The sequence below is a fragment of the Malania oleifera genome, chromosome 5 (assembly GCF_029873635.1).
Source record: "Malania oleifera isolate guangnan ecotype guangnan chromosome 5, ASM2987363v1, whole genome shotgun sequence".
Lineage (NCBI taxonomy): Eukaryota > Viridiplantae > Streptophyta > Magnoliopsida > Santalales > Ximeniaceae > Malania > Malania oleifera.
Window position 1 is genome coordinate 21,881,754 of NC_080421.1, and position 6,690 is coordinate 21,888,443.

Below are 6,690 nucleotides of genomic sequence, written 5' to 3' on the forward strand. Positions count from 1 at the left end.
GAACATATCCCAGGGAACAAAGTGAACACCTCATTTGGCAGTTATTTGAGACGTGGTCCACCTTTGCCATCCACTATACACTATTACTCCTCGCCCAATTATTATTCTTTATTGGCTCAACCATCAAAATGAAAATAAAGATTTTTTTTTTTTTTTTTATTTAGCTTCTCAATTTATAATAAAATAAGGTCATATTTGATTTGTGAAATGTGATAAAATAGGAAAGGAATAGTTATTATATATGAAGATTAGCAGTCTTTTTTAAAAGACGGACAGTTTAGAGAATGACAGTAAAAGTTAATTCGGTGTTGACTAATATATAAGTAAGAGCAGTGAATAGACATTTTCGTGGCGAGATCCGAAAATGATTGCCTCTTATATATTCCATGCCAATTAAAAAGGATATGGATAGGTGATGATTATTTGCCTTAAAATAATATCATCTTTTTTCAATTAGTTATTATATTTGTATATCATATCACTACGTAATGATTATTTCATTTCCACCTTGTTTGGTACCTCCTACCAAACGGAATACAAGTAGAATGCTATATCACCATATTGTATGACTGAACTTCGTAATCAAGCCACTTTCAATATTGAAAAATAACCCATTTAATGTTTTTTTTTTTTTTATTGGATAGTAGATTATGTTGGAACATCCTGAAGATCTCTCTCTCTCTCTCTCTCTCTCTCTCTCTCGTTCAAGTGTGCACCTCCAAAGCTTCTTCTCTCTCACCCTATTTATGTACACACTGTGACAATTATACATCGAGCATGTAACAGGGAGATTTTAGCCATATAAGCACAAATTAGGACTTAACCTTGTGAAAAACATTCTATAGAAAAAATTATCATGCTTATTAGGTCACTTCAACAATATTGACTAGAATTAGACTAAAATTGTTAGATTTGGTGTCAAAGCTATCTTAAGAGTAGGTGAATCTCACATAAAAGTTTGAGCCACTCTAAAGAAAGAAATCAAAAAAATAAATGGAGTAATCTATCACATTCACATACCATAGGCATGCGGTAGAGATCTTGGCCATATATAGATATTATCTTGTTTATGAGACAAAACCATGAGACTTGATGGGTCACAATGCACAATACCTCATTGAATGGGTCAAGACAATTACACATCACATAGGACATCACTAGTGTGTGTCTGCATGCATGCGCATATGTGGAAGCAGGGTGTGAGGCCCCCACTACTTCCACCCGTACATAATTCACCAAGTGCGTTAAAGTATATTATGTTTCAAGATTCTAAGTAGTGGGAATAAGTAATAGCTTCTATATCCGTGCACATGAGTGGAGTAGGGTGTGAGGGTCTCGCTGCACCCACTTTATATGTAACGATCCCAAAAATAGTTGTACTTGATTGAGGATATAATTCTAAAAATAATAATAATAATAATAATTAAAAATAAAAATTAAATAAATAAATTATTATTATTAATCAAATAATTAATTATTAATTAAATAATATAACATAATAATATATTAATATAATATAGTAATTCACGACTCTCTCTCTCTCTCTCTCTCTCACGCCACTCACTTTCTCTCTCTATTTTTTGGTGAAACATGCGCCGATTGAAGAACGGAAAATATCCCTGAATTCCAAATTCAGCCAACAATATTTTAATTAGAGTGGATTCGTCATTTGGACGTCGTAGGAACCACTCCTATTATAAGGTAAGGAGAATGAATTTTGTTAGACATATTTTAAAATATTTTCGATTAAATATGAATATATGAATTTAATTATATTTATTTAATTTAAATATATGCCTGAGTTTGGGAATATTTTGGAATTAGATTAAATTGCAGGAATTTGATCATATTGGTGTTAAAAATTAAATTTAAATTTAGAAAATGGATCATACTTGCGCTTTTAGAATTTAACCGATTAACGGGAGCGTGTGAGCTTAGGACTGTTAGGATAGTAATTATTTCAGGAATTAGCTGATTAAATTAAAATATATGGTTACAGGGTTTTGTGTGAACGCCGCAGGCATTGTTTTAGAATCCTTGCGGGCATTTCTTCAGGAAACAAGTAAGGGGAATACATTATGTCAACTTTTTAAAGATTTTGAATCGATTAAATTTGAGTATATTATATGAATACGCCGTATTTGAATTTATGTATGATTTGGGCGTATGGAATGGTCGTTTTTTAGCGTTATACATATTTGGGAATAACCAGGAGGGTGACTCATGTGCCTCCATTTTAAGAAAAATTGCATGTTTAAATTAAATAAAATTTTTGGAAAACAATCGGACTAGATTTTAATAGTACGCGCTTTTTCCCGACGGATTACTTAAATGAAAGTTTTAACGTATAACCGTGTGACATGAGATTAATTAACAAATAATTTTATATGAATTTATTGAAATTGTTAGGATATGTTACTGTGAGTATGTGGCGTAATACTAGTTTATGGATATAAGTATATAGTGGGGTTACTGTGAAATTATAAAATGACAGATTTAATATGGATATGGGGATATGACAGTTTAATTTCATTAATCATGAAATGATAGGTTTGATGTGGATATGTGAACGTGACAGTTTAATTTGGTCTTATGGTAAGTTAGAGTTTGCGTTTGACTGAGAAATATGAAGTGGTGATGCTCAGTATAAAAATTTTGTGTGACGTCTATACTAATGTCGAATACCTTTGTGGCGTATAAATTGAAGTGGTGATGCTCAGTATAGAAACTATGTGTGAAGTCTATAGTGATGTCGAAGACCTGTGTGGCGTATAAATTGAAGTGGTGATGCACAATATAGAAACTCTGTGTGAAGTCTATACTGATGTTGAAGGCCTGTGTGGCGTATGAATTGAAGGAGAAGACCTGTATGGCATATAGAAGTATTATAAAAGTGTAAATTTAATTATCTGTGATGTGTTGTAAAACCTACGTTAGTAGATGTAATTGAACTGCATTATATTGTTTGTGATATGTGATAAAACTTACGTTAGTAGACTTATCTAAATGCATCATATTGATTATACTGATGTTGAGTATATTTAGGGGTAATATAAGAGACATATAAATAATTGTCACAATAGAACTCATCTGTCACACACTGATAATAATGTATTTCGTCTTACTGAGAGGTGTCTCATCCCATAATTATTCTAATATTTTTCAGATACCCCGTGGAGTACGACAGTAATCAGAATAGCACAGTGGAAGCATGAAATGAGATAGAATGTCCGATATAGAGTTGTATTATTTTATTAATGTATTGATGATGATCTCAGAATCCTATTTGTTGTATTGGGATTTTTTTTTTTTTTTTAGTTATAATAAATTATAGTTTTTAGTGTTCTGATAATTGTTATGAAGATTTTCCGTTATTTAACTATATGGTATCAGAGATTTATTTTTAGAATAACACTCCGGCCCACTCTCGAGTTCGGAGCGACACATCATATCACATAATCCACCAAGTGCATTAAAGTAAATTATGTTTCAACATTCTACCTAATGTCAATAAATGGCCGAGTGGAAATATGTTTCAACATTCTACTTCCATCCTATGTATATCCGCCTAGACACATAATCCATCAAATGTGTTGGAAGTATATTATGTTTCAAGACTTTACCTAGTGTGAATAAACAGTAACTTGTGCATGCGCGCATGTCTGGAAGCAGGGCGCAAGGCCCCTCTACTGCTTCCACCCTCGATCTGCCCAGACACATAACCCACCGAGTGTGCTTAAGTAGATTATGTTTCAAGATATTGCATAATAGCTTAGCTTAATGTAAAGAAAAAGAAAAAGAAAAATAAAAATAGCAGTCTTCTCAAGATACGAATCCAAAAAGACTTTAACTCTCGTCCAAACGAAAATGTTCAACCTCCCATTAGGGAGCTTAATGGGGCCAAGTGATAAATTATTGGACTTTGAAGGGCACATCTTAGCTTGTACATTAATAATACACATGCTTATGACAAGGAGGATAAGTCAAAAAAATTCTATGAATTCTCATTTCTATTAGCCATGAAGTGAGCTTCCCTTATCCAAGTTGTGTGTGTGTGTGTTAGAGAGAGAGAGCTAAGATGAAAACACTTTTATTCTTCATATTGTTAAGTCATGGTCACAAAAGCAATCAACTAGAGAGCTCCTAGTTTGTGGATTCTAGAGTCCATGCCCTCTGAAACTCCCATCTGTCATTTTTGGACAACTGCTTTGTACCAAAATTGGGAAAAAGTAGGACGACTCTTCCACTTGCTCTCTTTACATCATCGACCTTATCATTTACACCTTCTACTCTCATGTCCTCCCTATTTGGTATTGAAAACATCAAACATGCACTCTCCATCCCTTTCTTAAATCACCTAACCGTCTTATTCATATACCACACAATTTAGAAGCACTAGTTGTTGTGATTGTCCTTATCGCCATTGGGTTACTTTGCATATTCTTCAACCCTAGGGGTGATTAGAGTTGTGCCCGACTTGTAAGATATTGCATCCACTAAATACTTTACAAGAATTCGAATCAAACTTAAGATTCCTTAACAAGTCAAGTTCAAATTGTATAGTAATACTTCATAAGTTTAATTTAAAATTTATCATTTTTATGATTTTTTATAGTTTATAAATAATTTCTATATTTTATTATTATTATTATTATTATTATTATTATTATTATTTTATAAATAAATCAAATTTAATTGAATAGCAATTCTCACTAAAAATTCAAGTTAGGTCAAATCCAAACATCTCACTATTTATACGACTTGGGTACATTCCTACCTTTAACCAATATATTTTTCTCCTCTCTTACTATGCATATAATTAATTATAGATAGAAATGATTTGCATAACTTGTCCCAACAAAAATTTCCTTTTCTTTTCCTTTTTTTAAGGAGATTTTTTCAGGCGAGGGATCTACTAAACAAAATTACAAAGCAAGGGATAAAATTTTCCCCAATTCTATCACGTGTTACACTCTACATGTTCCTTTAATACCTGAAAACTCTTAGAATCAGTAGAATCTATTTTATCTACATAAATTTTAAAAGATAATTGGTATACAAAGCCAGGTGTAAAAAAAACACAAATCAAGGCAACTGATAATCATGACAAGTACAGCAAACTCCTAGTTCAAAACTACAGGGGATGATTTTCCCTGAGGGCTAGAGGGACCCCTATTGCTATGGTATTAAAAACAAGCCAGGTGTCTTCTAGCTTTTTCTTTTTTTTTTCAGCAACTTCCACACAACACCAGTACCATCCAACCTCCAAAGAGGATTAAAAATAAGAACAGCCGTCATTGATAGCTCCACTATCAAGTATCAACAGAGAAAAGGCACCCCAAAAGAAATAAAAAATAAAAAATCAAGAGGCACCTATAGTTTGGCTCTCACACAAAACACCACATGCTTCAAAGTTCAAACTACACAAAAATGTGCATGGATGAGAGAGAGAGAGAGAGAGAGAGAGAGAGAGAGAGAGAAAAGTATCTGAGGAAGTGCACTCCTGCTGTCCTTTTGTTTTAATAATATAAAGTCCGAGAATGAGTACAAGTGGCTCTGTATGCACTTCTACTGTACATATACACTGGCCACTACATGTTTCGAAGGAATGCCAAAGATGCCCCAAACATGAAGACACTTGTAGATACTCACTCGCATTCAGAAAGGAAACAATAAGATAAAATAGAACGATACCATCCTCTTTCATTTTCTACTTTTGGCACCATTATTGGCAGTTCCCTGGATCCCACCAGCCCCACAGAGCTGTACATCTAAAATCATTCAACACTAAAATAATCCAACCACCACTCGCTCCGTCACTTCAACATCTTTTCTGCACTTGAGTTGAAGGGTTTAAGCTTATCATCATTAAGTCCGTAGTTTATTCAAAATACATTGGTGGGAGCCATTTTTAACACGCTTCATGCCTACTTGACATGGAAGACTTGAATAACTATATTATTAACATTTGGATACTAAAATTGAAGAAAAAATTGCAACCGTGGAATTGAGAATCAACAGCAGGGTTTCCTATGAAGCTATTCCAATGACTATCACTGAAAGATTAATGTATACCCGATTCACTATTTTCATTACTTGTGTTACATTAAAATATCCATTCTCAAGAACAGAGTGATTATAAAAAAAAAAAAAAATTGACAGTTTACACAAAATAAATGTGTCGCTATCATAGAGTAAACAAGAAAGCAAAATTTTCATGAATGAATACTGAATAACTATTCCAAGTTTTATGAAAATACATCATTAACACTTTCTAAAATTATTTCTTCTCTATTTCTGGGAATAAGTATTACACTAATCAAAAGTAACATGTGTCTTTTAAGCTTTCTTTTCACGCGGAACTAGTACCAAGACAAGAATGAAGAGGGTTGAATTTTAAGTAACCAAAAGGTAGTGTAAAACCTCGTCAAGCCAATGTATGAATATTCTTATCCCGATATATAACCCCGCATAATGGGAGTTGATGCTTCCTAGCAATTGTTCCACTAAGCTGTAGATTCTAGTATGATTAAGTTACCAGGATCAATAGACATTTTCTAAGAAACCACCAGAGTCCAGTCAGACCACACTCATTGGACTGCGTGTGCTTACTCTGCGGAAGAGCAGCATTCATGGCAGGCAATTAACATAAATTTCAAGATTATGAATGGACTCCTGATTGTGGGTCGT